We start from the raw sequence: 17,353 nt of genomic DNA on the forward strand, positions 1-17,353 counted from the left end.
ATCCCTGTTTCATTATTTATTTTGAAGCTGAATACCTCTAGGGAACAAAATGTTTATTGCCTGATAGACCCTTACATGGTGGTTTTATTTTTCCTGTTTTAAATCTATAATAGTTGACCTTAGGATAAAATAGGTGCACCAGCACATCTTAAGCCATTAACCACACCAAAGACAGTGCAGATCAACATCTAAATCACACTGTACCTAAAGAAATTTGAACCAAATTTGTCTGGATTTATTATGTGATTTTGGTAGAGTTGCTTCTTAATGTATTTTATGTTCAATTAACATACACAATAGTCATTTTATTAAATACTTGGGGACTGAAGTCACTGAAGTTTCTTAAGTGGAGAATACCTTTTTTTATCATCCAAACTCTGCGCCTCTAAAATAAAAACAAGGTAAAGAAATACAAAAAGAGGGGAAACCCCACCCAACAGAAAACCCCAAGCCAAAACCCAATCCTAAATTTTTTTTGCCCTTTCCACCATCAGAGTAACATTTTCATTGCCCAAAGTTCCCCAGAGAAAGTCCCCAGCACACTGGGGTGTGTCAGTCAGGACTGCTGTGTGACAGAGGCGCTGCTGGGACATGGCACAGAACATTTTTATCCGCAGCTCTGCTGGTCCCTCGTTCCCACCAGCCCAGGCCATTGGTGGAGGGAGGGCATCACTCACATCAGTGTGCAAACAGAACACATGGGATGGTTTGAAATAACCATCCAGAACTTCCATCACCAAGCAGAAAAGCTGTGTCGTCTGTTTGGTGCCTACAACCCTTTTCTAGCTCCAAGAGTGACTCAAGGTGCCTGGGATGCCACTTTTACTTTAATGTCAGTAAGTTTGATAAAAGGTTTGCATGTTCCAAAATCTGAGTGCTGTGGGGAAACATTTCCAGCTCCCATTTCCAGTGAGGACTTGACTGAGGGTCAGAAGAACCCTTCAAAAGAACATCTTTTGGTAGAACAAAGGAAGCCATCCCTGCTGATTTTCAGCTCTCCACCTGATGAGAGCTGACAGAGGATGTGGCACAGCCCCTGAGAGGCTTTGTGCCTTTCTGCCTGACAAAAAGAGCTGCCACGGTGGCTGTCAGGTTTGTTTTGTTGTGCTGTAACTACAGATTCTGAGATCCTGGGGAACTATAGGGAGAATGGGATGCATTTCACACTGGGAGCTGAACTCGGAATAATGCTGCCCTTGTGAAAGATGGGAGCGTTTGAAGGTGTGGCAGAGGTGTGTGCCACTATTGCAGGGCGGTTTAGGGGAAGACAAAGCCCTCAAAGTGACCATTTAATTTAAAAGCAGTGATTTGTCCTCCTTCCATGCACCGTTTGTGATGCATTTGCCAAGATCACTGTGGTTTCTCTCCTGTTGTCCTGTCTCTGGCATTCAACCCTTGTGACTTCATTTCTCCACCAGCTTGAATTGAAACTGGGCAGTTCATGATGGGCTTTTTGCTGATTCCACACTCATTCCATCTTCAAACATGAGTGAACTTTGTCCTGGGAAGCCAGGGCCAGGTGGAGCAGGGCTTTGAGGTCTCTTGCACTGCGCAGGATGGAAGCAGGGCCAGCAGGACACTTTTCCTCCTGGAGATGTCCTAACACAGCTGACTTTTATTTATTCCTCCTTCACCCAAAGGTCTGCCAGCTTTTATATTAACAAAAGTGCTATGCTTGATTCAAAATCTCCATCCATGCTCATTTTAATAAATTCAATTTGTTTTGTTTATCTTAAGAAATGGTACTGTGCAGCAGCAGCACTTGAGGACATTTAGAAAATATAAAGAAATTCAGTGGTGATGCAGTGAACATGTTTCTGGAATTTGCTGTAAATTGAAAAACCCAGCAAACTAACCAAGCTACAGTTTTAATTTTGGCTTTGTTCAGTGTTATGCCAAATACATTATGCTCACTAAAATTTAACAAAATCATACAGATCTTAGTGATCATTCTCAATATTTATATAAATGTTGTGTTGATGAATGACACATGTTTTCCAGCTGTACCTCATCAATTTGTGAATCAGGATAAGAATCTCTCATTCCAGCCTTTGCAAATCCCATCTTAGGTATCTTTTGTGAGCAGAATAATTTGGGTTGGAAGGGACCTTTAAGACCATCCATTTCCAGCCCCCTTCCATGGGCAGGGACACCTTCTTTGTCCACTGGCTGAAAAGGTGCAAATCAAATAAAGGAAATAATGGAAAATCTTAACTATCCGACTGCAAGGGTGCACATACTGAGTAGTGGAAAATCCTGCAAGTGGAAAAGCTCTTTTTAGGTGTTGGAATAATTGTATGTTGCTCGAAACACGCCTAGAACAGTTTAAACAGTTATTAAAGAGTGTTGCCAGATTTTATCACTGCAGTCATGCATATAGATCAGTGATCCCTGAGCAGCACTGTGAAATGTGTGAATGAGGTGCACTTGCTAAAAATAACCCTACTGAGTGCTGCTCCTAATTGCCACAGAATCCTGGGGAAATGATCCCATTTCAGCAGCACAAAATTGACTTTAAATGTTTGACTGCAGCATGACATGTGGGTTCTCAAAGATGATATTTGCTAGACCTTGGTCATCAGCAGTTAAAAATGAAGCAAACAGTCACCATCAGATTCTACTTGGAGCTGTTGTAGTTCTGTTCTTGTGTCACTTTGGGTTCTGGTTGTGTGGAAACACCTGGCAGGGCTGCAGCTCTGGGCTGGGAAAGGCTGGAACTGCTCTGCCTTACCTTGTAAAGAAAAGAATTTGTCCAGTAGCCCCAAATATAAAGAAAAGTATCTGTGAATTTGTTTTTAAAGTAAATAAGAAGTTCTCAGGATGTTTGGCAGCAGCTGAGCATCCCAGAGCTGACCGACAGACGGAGAAGTGATCCTTTTGTTTCCCTCCCCTTTTAGAAGTTTCTTTTAATGCTTAATCAAGTTTCCCCCATGCCCTTGTACCCCAAAGAGAATCTATTTTCCTTTTCATAGGAAATGAGTTTGTTGATGAAGAACCCACAATTGCTACCTATGTGACTCTTCCAGATTTCTGGCTATTGGAGAAATTGGAACTCATCTATTTTGTTATAATTTTGTCACATATTTTTGTTATTATTCCATCTTCGCTTTAGGAAGGTGAAACCTTTCCCTCATCAAAACCAGTCTTAAAAATCACTAAGATTCTTTTCTTTCTAGCAAATTCTTTGATTATCCATTTCTATATGGTTATTCATATTTTTAGGCAGCTGCAGCAAATGACAGATTTGCAGGCACACTGAATTTCTGCTCCAGCAAGGGTTTAAGCTATTTAGGGAAATGAATGAAGCACAAAGGTTTTTATTTAACTATAAATTTTGTATGACTTTAATTTTTTTTCATGAGTGACTGGCTTTCTTACATCAAACTCCTTCACAGGGAATTTTACAGCAATAGGCAGTACCTTTGACAATTATAATTTTCTAAAACTCTGGGAAAGCCAGATGAAAGAATAAATAAATATTGATCTGGCTGGGGTTTAAGTAATCCCTGATTAAAGTAAAAATGCATTTTAAAAGTAGCATTGATTACTCCTGGACTCTGGTTTTGTTATCCTTCCCAGGCTGAAAATGTTGAGTCTTTACAGAGTCAGAGAAATATATTGAGAATACCAATGAGACATTTATTTTATTTTATCACCCCAGTGTTTGAGCACTTTTATGTTATCCTCTGAATTTATACACAAAATCAATCTCACAGAAGTGGGACAACTTTACTGCTGAGGCAAAGGGGAGCAGGAGGTTTAAGGACACACCTGTGCTGCTGGGCACAGTTTTTACAGCTTAGGCCTCCAAGGGTGGGAGTTGGAACTGGATTTAGCCAGGACAGAGCCGTGTTCCCATCTCTGCCTGCATCCAATCCTGCTGGGAGTCCCCTTCTCATTCATTTAATCAACTTTGTGCCATTTCCATCCCCTCTGGCAGAGATGTTCTGACTTGCTGTACTCCAAAGCCTTTGGGTATTTGGGTATTTCCCCCTGCTGTGTCTCCTTGTTTGCTGTTTGATTCCTGGAGTCACCTGCTGATTTTTGGGACTGGTATCCAGTAGAGGGATTGCATTCTCAGCTCCTGGACAAGATGGACTTGCTGTTTGCTCAGCTCCAGTCTTGTGTGTGCAATTCAGAGTGAGAGAGCTCTGGTTTTTAGCTGTTTTCATGTGTTCCACAATGGGGAATCTCTGGGATAAATGTGCTAAAGAGATGTTGGTAGCCCAGGTGGTGGAACAAGATGTTTGGCTTGGAACTCCTGCAAGCACTTCTGTCAGCTTGGGATGGCAGAGAGGTATTTTTATCGCTTGTAGCGCTTACACGGCACTTCAATCAAGTGGGTTAGGCTTGGTTTGGTTTTGTTCTGGCCAGATTCCAATTTAATTCATGATGTATCACCTCCCTAAGTCAGCTTTGGCTCCCAGATAAGTCGTGTTGTCCTTTTCATTTCTGGCCGGGCATTTGCGCGGCAGAACCCAGAGACTGGGAATTCCTTTCTGGCTCTTAATAACACGAGGTCCATTCTGTTTGTGCATCCCTCTGATGCTCTGAAGTGCTTTGAGGGGTTGGGAGAGAAACTGCTGTTGAATCCCTGTGTCCTGGAGCTCTGGGAGGGCTGGCACTGCTGTGTTCCTGCATCAATCTGCTGGTTTGGGAGGGAGACATTCCCCAGGCAGCGCGAGGGGCTCTGCTGAACTCATTGTTTGGCAAGTTGTGTCTTGACAAATGTGCTGCACACAGGATTCTGTCTCTGCTGACGTGAAATCACCCCCAGAAGGGCTTGAAATAGAATCTTTGTTGAAAATTTCATCCTGGCATTAGATTTGTGACACCTGCGAGTTTGTCCTGATGTAATTCTTGGAAGAGATGTTTGTTTTCATCTCCAACAGGAAGGGAGGAAAACTTTCATGTGCCCTGATTCATGCTTGTATTTATTCAGTAAACATTTTCCCCTCAAGATATTTAATTCTGAGAAAAATTGTGGTTATCAGTTTTGTTGAATGCTTGTAGACCTGAATGCTACTACAAAATAATTGTAAGTGCTAACAAGCATGATGGCTTTTGTGTGTATTGTTAGTTAGAATTTTCTGGAATTAAGCAATACTAAATGCTTCAATTCTATTGGAAGGTGTGTAATATATTATTTTTTTAAGGTGTGTTATACTTGATTTTTTTAAGAGTCACTTTTAAATTTTCTGTTATGGAATAACACAAGAGAGATGAGCTTAATTTTATTAATTGTGCAATAAATGCATTTGGATTTAAATGGAGCTGCTTTTCAATGATTGAACTGCCTTTCTCTTTGATTTCGCATTCATTATAATGATTATTATTTAAATTTCCCAAACATAAACGGGTTTTTTTTCTTTGTTTTTAACAGGTCTTGCATGCTGTGACACAAAGATCTCCTCGCCTGGTGCACTATGTTCATGGTGAGCCTGATCTCCTCCTGTTGTTCATGTTGCCATTCCAGGGATTATTATATCAAAGGGGTATCATGTTATTTTAGCAACTAATCATTTGAAATCATCATAAACACATGGGAATGAGTTTAGTCTTTGTTTTTTGCTGAACTAGTGACAAATCTCCAGTTTTCTACAACATCCAGTGCAAAATGAGTTTTAAGAACCTGAGAAGGATCTTATAATGGCCTCAAAGTTCCAGTGGTCTTGGTCAAAATTGCAGATAAGGCAGGATGGGGCCAGTTTTGTAGTTTCAAGCAATCAGTGACATCAGAATTCCTGCCAGGAATCAGAATTCCTGCAGATTTCCTCTCCATGAGGAGATCTGCAAACAGCAACACAACAGGCCCAGCCTGGGTCCAGTGAATCCCATTTTGTCCTGGTTCCAAACCCCCAGGCTCTTTAGCTATGCTAAGGAATTCTCTGTGGCTGCCAACTTTTTGGCACTTCTTAAAATAACTCAGTTAAATATATTTCATAAACTCATTTTGTATAGGCAAAAGAAGCCCCTGTGCTGCTCCTCAGCAGCACATGTTCCTTCTCCTTCCCTTCTCCTCAAAATATTAGCAAACTGCCCCTTTTATAATGATATGAAAATAAACCAGCTTTTGGGATTAGGCCTCACATTTATCAAAAGGTTTCCTACTGTGTTCTGCTTTCTTTTTTTTGGTCTTTTTTTGAGGGGTTAAGTAGCAAACACCTTCTGCTGTGTTTCTGGGTTTATTGATACATATTTTTAAATTGATTATTTTCCCTCATGGTTTTAACTGGAAATAAGTGATCTTCATGTGGCTCCAGTGTTCTTTTCTTCTTTTTTTTTTTTTTTTTCTCCATTTAAATTTTTTTTATTTCCTAAGTTCTCCCTTACATATGCCTCAGGATGTTTGAGCTGCTTGGTGACCTCCACCTCTGAGAGCAGAAGTTAATAAACAGCTTTCCCTTGCTGATGGGATTGGGGATGGCAGAGGAGTGGCCAAGGCTTTAAGGGACACGGATTTTTAGGATTTTTAATATTCTTCCCCAGTTCACCTCAGCTGAGTCCTCCATTGGGATCTGCCTCATGGAGATGTTGGGGTAATCAGTGGCCACGTTCAGCTGAGATTCCTGGTGTTTCTGGGAGCCATCAGTGTGCTGTGGCATCCTGGGACATCCATTGGGGTGTCAGGAACCATCCTCAGCTCCCAGAGGAATCCTTTCCCCTGGTGAGGGGCTCTGGGCAGCTTTGGGGTCATGGCAGGGACAAGCCCTTGCTCAGTTGCACATCACTAGTGTGGGAAATTGAGGGGTTTTGAATAGCTGGCTAATGTGATTAAGTAGAAGTTGTTTATTGTTTACATTATACACATATTTATAGATACTAAGTACTAAGTACACACTTTCTGATTACTGCTTTTGTCTTTTTCACTCATTTTCTGCCTGTATTTCTCAGAGTAATGATTGGTTACAGTCCAGGTGTTTCACAGTCCTCTGTTATCTAGTTCTTGTGGTCTTGGCATTCAGTTTCTCAGCCACTTCTTCCTTAATTTAGTACAGAAATTTAGAACAATTTATGTTCTAATAGCCTTGATGAATTCTTGAGGCTTTGACAACAAACTTAGAAGCAGGCTGGCTGGTGCACACTGTGGCCTAACCCTTGCAAATACATTGCAACTCATCACATTTAATTACTCAGAGCTCTGCAAAGGGAGATGATTCAAGAACAAAAGCTTAACATCTGTCAGGGCTTTTAATGCCAACATTATTTTTTTTTCTTTTTGGTGTAGTTTTCTACATTTTTCTGACATTCTAGCAGCTTTTCCATGTAATTCATGACTTTTCTCCCACATTGTGCTGTCCATGGTGATCTTTGGAGCAGTTCTGCAGGTTCTTGCTGGAGGTTTGGAAAGGCTCTGAGGATCCAGAACTGACTCTGAATTTAATTAATCTGGGAGCCCCAGAGAGACAGTTAATGGCTCCATCAATAACTTCCTCATACTCTCATGTTTAAAATATTGGACCAGTATTTTGAGGTAGGTTAGGAGTGTCCTTCATTTTGGGGTCCCCTGCAAGCCCTGCAGATGTTCTCTGAAGCACAGTTTCCTCATTTTCCTTGCCACAGTTACTGCAGAAGACCCCAAGTTTGGCATTGCTTGGCTAAAATATTTTTTACAACAAATACAATAAACCATTGGCATCTCAAGGGCTTACAGTTAAATTTTAGTAATGCAAATTGCTTCTGAGTCAGGCAAGTCTAACAGTGTTATTGTTTGTCTTTTAAAAATACATTTTATCAAGGCTAGCACAAACCCCCACATGAATTGAACTATAACTTTTTCTGATTTTGATGAAAAAAAAAAACCATTTTATGATGTTCAATCTTTCTGTAATGATGTTGAGAGGGAGAAAATTATGATTAAAACAGAGTATTAAAAATTCTGCCCACAAAATAATTTGTGAAAAGGAATTGCAAATCCAGTGGCAAGAAATCTTTATAGCCAGATAAAACTGCTTGGGGCTTCCTTTTGTTTCTAATTTATATTCACAATAATGAATGAGGATAAAGTAGCAATCAGAGACATCAATTAAAACTATCAATACAATTGGTTTTAAATCAGTTACCCGTCCATGCTTTTGGAAATACTGCAGCCCAAGTTTTGTGATTGGATTCTATTGGCAGAGTTCTGTCCTGTGTGAAGAACTGGTGCAAATAGAAATGGCTTTTCAGGGAATCAAGGGAAAGCCACACATCTACACCATAAACACACAGTTAATCTTTTATTATCTGACATATATTCACTCTAGGTGATCCTGAATTTTTCAAAATAGTTTTATCAGGTCAAGTTGGCACTTTCCTTGTGCAGTCCCTGGTTTCTTAGGGGATCCCATGGCACCCTGAATTTGAGCTGGCATTGTCATTCCCCTCCTGGTGTGAGGCTGATCTGATCAATGTGGGCACTGTGATGACTTTGTCATCTTTTGTCTGCTGTAAATTGTTATCAGATTTTTCTTGTAAAATGCAGTTTATATTGCTGAATACAGAGGGAATAAAGCATTGCTGAGGCAGAGTGGTTCCTCTACTGCACATTCCCCTTGCTGTGCCCTTTCCTTGGCTTCTTGTGGCAGGATGGGGCTCAGAACTGACCTTTAGAGAAACACTGAGTATAAATAGGAGCTTTTGAACTTCTGCAGAGATGGGCTGTGGATTGCAGGTGTTCATAATTAGATTAATTTGCAGAGTAGATCAAGCCAATGAAGGAGGCATGGAAAACTGATGGAGGGCTTATCAAATTAGCTAAGTAGAGCAATTAATCAGACAGGGCTTAACTGTTTGGTTTCTATTTTTTGGTTATCAGCTGGAGCACTTTGCTTTCAGCTTGCATTAAAGAAGACACTGAGTGCAAGGCTGTGCTTGGGGAGACCCTTCCCTCCTTGTGTCCCTGTCACCCCTGTGTGTAAGGTGGCACCATCAGGGATCCATTGGCATTCCCAAGGCACAGAGCAGCCTCCTCTCAACCAAATAATTTTTTAAAGTGTTCAGCATTCTCTGTGAAAATACCAACAAAAAAGCACCAACAGTGGGCATGAGATTTTATCTAACCAGTAACTTGTCAGTGAAAGGGATCAATAGGCAGCTCCTCAGGAACTTCTGGCTCCAGTATGGTAACAATTATCTTAAAGGTATTTAAAACCACCTTAGAATGATGATTCTAACAAGTTGTTTTTATTCTAATTGAGTTTACCCAGTTGGGGGAGCATTATGAATATTGACACTTTTTTTTTTGTTCTTCTGATTCCATTTGTAAATTATTTGGTATTTTTAGGTGGACTTTTCCTGCCTTTCACTGCAGGAATAAAAAGAGGTTTCCATAAGATTATCCCAAGAGTACTTTTCCTCATTCATTTCACAATAAACCTCTCTGGTAGCTGTCAGATTTGGCCCTGAGAAATTTCCCTGAGGCCCCAGAATGCTGACATGGAATAGGGGGCAGAGATCTCTCTCCAGACATGGCCCTCCCGCTTCCCTTTTCCTTCTATTCAAGAGGTCAAATAATTTCTTTTCCCACATCCACAATGAGTCCTAAAGCACGTCAGAAAATGGGGAAGAATGGAAATTAGCACTTCTTCTTCCAAAGCTGAAGAAAGATGATCTGATGAGAACAAGACCTTCCTTCAGATCTCCCTAAATGCTCAACTGCCTCTTGTGTAGAGGTTAAATACAAGTTTAAGATCATTCCTTGTGCCTTCACTTAAAAAATACCCAATGAACATTCTGGCACATCAGCTTTGGGCATTTATATTTAGGAATCTTATCGCAACTTAAAATGCTGCTGTAAAACTGGTTTCTGCTCTCTGTAAGTCCTCAGCCATTTTATCTTAAATATCCAGAAATGAAAATCTTAACCAGGGTTATCAACTTGGGTCAAGCTTTGAAATCCCTTTTAAACATTTTGAGTGATATTTTTCATGCCCTTAACACTGAATACTTCAAACCCCAAAATGTCTTGTGCTTAAGAGTTCTTTTGAAAACTGCAGAATCCTTGAACGGCTGAAGATTAAGAGGAGTTTTTTTGGTGACTATTTCAGGATTTTTTTATAGATTGATAATCATGTTTGCCTTAGGAAGATAAAGGATAGATCTAAAGGCTGATGCCTGAGATCTGTAAGCTGCATTTTCTTTTATATCTCTGGAAAAGTAGTCTCTGATTTTTCTGATTAATTTCTGTCTCTTGCCTTGATTTTTGAATCACTGAAAATAAGATACAGCTTCTGTTTTAACCAATATGGGAAACTGCTAAAAAGCCTGTAAATAGGAGTAATTAACACCCACCTCCAACGTTTCCTTTTCCTGCTAATTTAAATACAGGATTTCTAGGTCTAAAAGCATGTGAAGATAGTTCAGACAACATATATGTGGTTTCAACATGCTTGAATCCAGTCAGTTCTTCCTTGGGAAGGCTGCAGGACTGTGCTAAACATGATCTAAATTACTCTGGTAGTGATATAAACCCAGGAACAATCTCATGTGTTTATTTGGAGCCTGTGAGCAGCCCAGATACCTGGATGTGACTGATAAATGGATCAATAGAGAGGGAGGAAGGATGGATGGGCTGGAAAGCTGAGCATTGCTCCTCAAGAGCTTGTTCTTGTTCAAAACCCTGAAGTGCAAACTCAAGGAGGGTATTTTGCTTTGTGGAGGCTTGAATTAGTCGGTTCTTTTATCAGTCTGTCAAACATTATCTGACTGTTTCTCTCCTAAAATACAGTCTTTGTGGGAAAATGTTTCTTGTGGTGCTGGTATCAAGGTTTAAACCCACTAATAAGACATGATCTTAGATAATAAACCATAAATACTGGTGTGCTGTAAGCTCTGTTTGTGCATTCACAGTCTGGGGGGGCTCAGTTCACTGCCCCACTCTGAAAAAGCAGCAGCAGCATTTCCCACTGTGAGCATGGAGCGGCTCCCACAGCCCTGGGGCTGCTCACATCAGCAGCCCTGACAGCACAGCCAAACACCTGATGGGGGATGTCCCTGAGAAATGAAGACACGAGCTCAGAGATGTCTGTTACGTGTTTGTGATGGTTTCACTCCTGGTGGCATCAGCACTTGAAGCTCTGATCCACGGGAGCACCAAGCCCTGAGCTGTGCTGGGTGGGATCAGAGCAGGAGCAGCTCCCAGCAGGATTTTGGAGGGAGCAGAGCTCTCTGATGGAGCTGGGCTGTGCTGGTGCCTCTTGCATGTCAGAGGGGCTCTGTCAGCTCACAAAGCTCCAATTATCTCCTCCTCAGAGTTCCTCCCTGTGGGGGAATCACAGGGGTCTCCTGCCTGTGATCCAGCACAAGGCTGCTTTGGACAACAGGCAGCTCTCAGCACGGCTGAGTGCTCTGGAACTATTGGATTACTCCAGTTCTTCCCCCTGGACATGTGAGGCAGCTCCCTGACTGCTATTCCACAGGGTACTGTAGCTTTCTCTTTGATGCAGAAGGAGCCTGGTCATGAATTTGAAACTACTTTTGCCCTTTGAATTTTTTTTTTCCCAATGATGTAATAAAATGTTTAAACTATCAGCTTGAAGAAAAGACTTGAGAGCCATTGGAATGGGGAGAGAAATCATTTTATGCAATAATAATTACATTTATGGTGTTCTTTTCATTTCATTGACTCTCTGTCTATGTTCCACTGGTGGCAATGTTCTTCTGCCACTCCAAGCAGTAAAGCTGGAATAGGGGTGGTACATTAATGGCATTCAGGAGTTATAATCCCTCTGTCTCATTTCCCACAGCATATAAGCCATTATTTGCAATTTTATTTAATGCTTATAATGTAAGTTTGGTATAACTGTTTATTATCCCATGGTCTTGTACTTCTAGACTTGTTTTCACAATATTTGTGTATCAGACAAAGGATGTATTTTGCTCAGGATGCTTAATCAAGGTCATAGTTCTTTTTGGTTTGGTAGCAGCGTTTTTTTCTTCTCCATTATTTTTCTTTGAGAACCTTGATGTGATGTAATCAGTAAAAAGAAGTTGGAATAAAATCCCCTCTTTTAATGGTCTGAGTGAGGTTCATGGTATGAATTTATCTATTTTAAGTTTTTTTCAAACTTACTGTTTTCTATCAAGTAAGAATGGTATTACATTTGCCTAAACACTGCATCAGTATTTCCAGCAAAATAATTCTTTTCGTCAAATTTCCTATTTAATAAAATACAGCCTCTTTGAACTCCACAGACCTCACCATCTGTTAGTCAATTTTCACTCCATAAAATTTTGCTGACATCTGTTTAATCAAATATATTTTTATAGTCATGGAGAAATTTAGTTCAAACTTGGAATTATCCTGTTTCTATATGCCAAACAGAAAATATGAAAATAATGAACAGGAACTTATGGGAGAGGAGAGGGAAACATTAAAGTGGAGTCTGCAACTACTTAGGGCACCTTTCAGACATGGAAGTGATGGTCCTGAGGGCCTCCTCAGGCTGTGGAGCTCAGTGTTCCCTTTCTCCAACGTTCCCTCAGCTCCTGCTTTCTCCAACGTTCCCTCAGCTCCTGCTCTCTCCAACATTCCCTCAGCTCCTGCTCTCTCCAACGTTCCCTCAGCTCCTGCTCTCTCCAACATTCCCTCAGCTCCTGCTTTCTCCAGCATTCCCTCATCTCCTGCTATCTCCAATGTTCCCTCATCTCCTGCTTTCTCCAGCATTCCCTCAGCTCCTGCTCTCTCCAACGTTCCCTAATCTCCTGCTTTCTCCAGCGTTCCCTCAGCTCCTGCTCTCTCCAACATTCCCTCAGCTCCTGCTCTCTCCAGGGTTCCCTCAGCTCCTGCTCTCTCCAGGGTTCCCTCAGCTCCTGCTCTCTCCAGGGTTCCCTCAGCTCCTGCTCTCTCCAGCTTGGCCAAACCCGCCTGTTCCCCATGGCAGAGTTTCAGAGCAGCTGCTGGGCTTGGGTTTGGAAAGCCAGGCCTAACCAGGCCAGGTTTTCTCAGCCTGCCTTCATTCTGTGCCCATCCTTGTGCTTCTGTCCTTTTCCCTCCATGCCAGGGAGCTCACTCACTCCTCCAGGAGCTGTGGCGGCTCCTCTCCTGGGCAGGCAGGACACCCCTGTAGGGAATTGGGGCAGTCACACAGGGAGGGGAGGCAAAGCTCCTCTTGGATCCATCCCCCAGGGTTCTCCAGGGTTGTGCTCTCTGGATAAATTGTTTTTCCATTAAATATTGTCATGCTGGGGTTTGTGGGCGCTGCCACCAGCTCTGGAAGGGATGTGGTGGTTGTTGTTAGTGAGCCCTTCCTTTCAGGCTGGGTTTCCAAAGCAAATGAGGCATCTGCAGTTCCTGGCTGTCGATCTGTTGGTTTGGTTTTCTGTCAGGTTAGATTAGGAGATTTCCATCAAGATTGTGCTTTGACAGATCCTTCCCATCTCCCATATGGCATTCAAAATGAACATCTGTTTAAAACAATAATTTGTAATGTTTGATAAGGAAATAGCAGTCTTTGTTCCTGTTGGTTATCACCACTTTTTGTCAATTCTCTTGGTTTGTTAAGGTACAATATGTTGTACCACGTATTCTGGATTTTGGAGAAGTTGCTGTTGTGGCTTTTCTCTTGTTTATTTTCTCTGTTGCTATTGGGGTTGGTGTTTAGACAACTTCCAGAATGATTGAGCTGTTTACTGCAGATTCATATTGTTTTGCTTGGAAACCAAATTGATATTTACAACTGAGTAATAAATTTAGAATATTGGTTTTTAATTGAATCTGCAGAAGAATATGCTGATTAACTTGAATTTAATGATGAAGAGCAATGCTCTTTGAATTTTTCATGGAAATCCCATTATCTGCACATGTAGTATTTATTAAATTGAAATTATCTCATATTTTAAAATAGTATTTTGTTCTCTTTCACAAAGAAGAAAGTCAAATTGTTGTTGTTGATTTTACTGATTAGGTGGACAAAATCAATTGAGATGAAACATGAGTATAATTTTGTAATACTTAGAGCCCTTCCTTAATTCATTATCCTCCAAGACACTATTTATCTACCTTGAAGTTTTCTTTATTCAGGGTCATTTATTAAGGTATGCTTGAAAGAAAAAACATCTGGAAGCATTCTTTGGTTTGTTTAAAATTTTCAGTTTATTTGGAAGGAAAACTTCTCAGCTGGTCTTTCCAAAGCCTTGAGAGCAAAGTGAAAGCAAAGCTGAGATGCCAATGTTTATTTCTTTGTGGTTTTCTGACAGCAGATTACAAGGGGGGAGTTTGTTTTCTGGCCATTTTGCAGATTGTTTATGGTAATGAACATGCTGTATAAGTTTAAACTCAAATTATAAGCAGAAGAGGTTTTGGCTGGATGTTAAAATTTAAACACGCTCTTTGTTTTGTGGCCGATAAAATTAGATTGCCCTCGTATTTGCTTATAATGAGATCAGCAGGCTAAAGAAAAGCAGCCTCTCTCTCAGCATGATCTGTGCATGCTGCTCCTTCAGAAAGTATCAGCAGAAGGAACTGGATTGTTTTGGGTGCTGGTGTTGCTGTGAGGGTTTGGGAGGAAATGCAGACCCTGCAGTGCTGCAGTGCTTTTCAGCCTCAGGTGACTGTCTGAGTGTGGGATCACCTGGCAGCCCCACCCAGGCTCTGCTGTACGTCACGAACACATTTTTTAAAAATTCCTTTTCCTCTCAACTCCATCTTTTGCTGATATTTAGAACCAAACAAATTAAACTGAACCACAACAGGAAAATCTGTTGGGCATCAGCTACAAACTCAGGCTTCCCACTGACAAAGAAGCAGAGGAATAGCATTTCCTGGGGTCTCACTCCTGTCCCCAGCACAGGCATTTGGGAGGGTCCTGAAATGTCTCCCCAGTGTCAGAATTTGTGGGTCTAGGAGTGATTCCTGAGGTGCAGCTGATCCCTCTCCCCGAGCAGATTCCTGCTGCTGCTGGAGTCACCGAGGCAGAGCTGGGATGTGCTGCATTGCAGGTGCAGGAATTCGGGTCTGCTCTGCTCTAAGCTCACCCCAATTCTCCCCTTGTTCTGCTCCACTCCACTTGCTCTACCCTCATTCCAGTGCTTCTGTTTTGCTTAAGATCACAAAGATATTTTGGCGTTAGATGTAACATGCTGATAACCTTATACCTGGGGCAGGAGAAAATGGAGGAAGAGTCACAAGGAAAAGCAGTTGATTTGGGGATGGGTTTTTGGTGTGGGGGTTTTTTTTTGGGTGTTTTTTTTTTTTTTTTTATTTTTTGGTTTTTTTTTTTATTTTGTTTTTATTTTTCAGATTGACAATAAAAGAAGCTGTCCAGTAGAACATTTTAGATAGTCAAGTAGTGCAGCAATCCATAGGTTGGAGAAATCCAAGCAGGACGAGGAGCCCCTGGCACCATCCCTTGTCTGGTGACATGCAGTGGGACCAGATGTTTAATCAGTGTTCCATGGTGAAGCTCTTCAAGGTTATTTTAAGACAAGGCTGCTGGTACAGAGGACTTTTTGATGTGGTTTGAGGTGGTGATACATGGAATGTCACCAATTCTTGCATTTCCAAAATGCCAGCTGAGCAGCATAAGCAGATAAGGGAAAGTAGGATTTTTCAATAATAAACACTCAGATTTATTTTAGGATAGTTTGAGGGAGATGGCAAACAAGCAGAAGGAACACCATGATCCAGCAATCCTGAGTGTAAAAACTTTTAGCTCAGAAAGATAAATTCCCATTTCCTTAGGAATACAGGCTATCACAATGAGAGGATAAGATATATGATGAATTAAAGCCTAATTAGAAATTAGAAATAAAGTGGGGGAATTAAATGGCCTATTACTAATGCTGCAAAAGTGCTTTTAGGATGCCCTGGGGATCAAGGCTTTAATGATGATTTGTTAGTGAATTGCTGAATTTAAGAAAAAACTTCAAGTTGCACTGGGAATCTCTTCCTGCCACTGCAGAATTTTCCCTGGAATAGTGCATTTTCAAGGTTTTCTTTTTTTTTAGATATTCAAAACAGACGTTTTAATAACTGCTTTTGTAATTTAACTCATTGTTCCTGCTTTTGGTCTTTGCCAATTTTTAAACATGCCCTCTGCATTTTGTATTCATGTAACCCATTTGTTTATTAAAGCCTATTTTCCCTGATTTTTCCTTAATTAAGAGTCTGTTATTAGATTTGGGGAGCTTGGTGTTAAAAATGTGTAACCATCTGCTTCCCATGGCATCCATGCAGTGAGGGAATGTAGTCAGTGCCACAGAGTGATGTGAGAAGTAAATTGCTGAGAGGAATTGTTTCCTGGGTGCTGCTGCCACTACAATTTCATTTTATTTTGCTTGTCGCTTTGCCATGACATCAACAATCTCATTCTGGGCCTTGGTGGTGATTTGGCTTGAACTTCATTAGGCAGAGGGAAATGCACTCATGGAGAGATTCCACCTTGCTGAAGTGGTGAAATGCTGACCCTGCACTGCACAGATGTTTCTGTGACACAGCTGGGCCCAAAGGTGGCAGCCTGTGACTTCCTTAGGAGGCTCTTGGAATTGGTTTTGTTTTGGAGGAAAGCAATGGTAATACAGTGCCAAAATTGTTGGCTGAGAGAAATCTGTTTTCTTCTCCGCCCCCCAAGTTTAAAAACAAATCCAGGGTCTGGATTTCCACACTCCATGGTTTGCCAGGTTCTGGAAGTGTCTTCAGATGGTGCCTCCAACATAAAAACTGTTGGAGAGAGTCCAGGGTGTTGATAAGGGTGTGGAGGCACCTCCCCTAAGGAGACAGGCTGGGAGAGCTGGGGCTGCTCACCCTGGAGAAGAGAAGCTCGTGTGGACACCTCCCAGCACTTTCCAGTGTCTGAAAGAGCTACAGGGAACCGGAGAAGGGCTCTTTGTCAGGAACTGGAGTGACACGACAGGGAGGAATGGGTACACATTGAAAGAGGGGAGATTTAGGTTGGATATCAGGATGAAACTCTTCCCTCTGAGGCCCTGGCACAGGTGCCCAGAGCAGCTGTGGCTGCCCCTGGATCCCTGGCAGTGCCCAAGGCCAGGCTGGATGAGGCTTGGAGCAACCTGGGACAGTGGAAATGTCCCTGCCATGTCAGGGGTGGCACTGGATGGCTTTAAGATCCCTTCCAACCAAAACCATTCCATGATTCCAACAGCAAGAGGAGCTCTGAGTGTGGTTGTTTCCTCCTGATTCTCTGTTTGCTGTCAGAGGTCCATGCTCAGGTGTTGGTGGGGTGAGCTCCATACAGTGGTAATGCAAACTCCCCATGGAATAAATCAGGCACGGCTCTCTTGTGATGCACTGACTTTGGAGTATGGAAGAATTTGGAGAAGAAAATTGCTTATCTGTAGGAGGAAAATAGCATTTAGTACTGGTTTTACTCACGTTAGCAAATTTCACCTCAAAATGGCGCATTGACCCTGGTGC

At 41.7% G+C, this 17,353-nt stretch overlaps 1 protein-coding gene across 2 annotated transcripts in view; it reads left to right on the forward strand.

Annotated features, from left to right (window-relative positions):
• Positions 1-17,353, forward strand: part of ATP2B2 (ATPase plasma membrane Ca2+ transporting 2) — a 404,082-nt gene that overhangs the window by 94,113 nt on the left and 292,616 nt on the right. For both annotated transcript variants that reach the window (XM_059479819.1, XM_059479820.1), the window contains exon 2: positions 5,384-5,435. The gene's annotated coding sequence lies outside the window, so the exon portion shown is untranslated. The remainder of the gene's footprint in view (positions 1-5,383; positions 5,436-17,353) is intronic.

The sequence above is a fragment of the Ammospiza nelsoni genome, chromosome 11, assembly GCF_027579445.1.
Source record: "Ammospiza nelsoni isolate bAmmNel1 chromosome 11, bAmmNel1.pri, whole genome shotgun sequence".
NCBI classification, from domain to species: Eukaryota; Metazoa; Chordata; class Aves; order Passeriformes; family Passerellidae; genus Ammospiza; species Ammospiza nelsoni.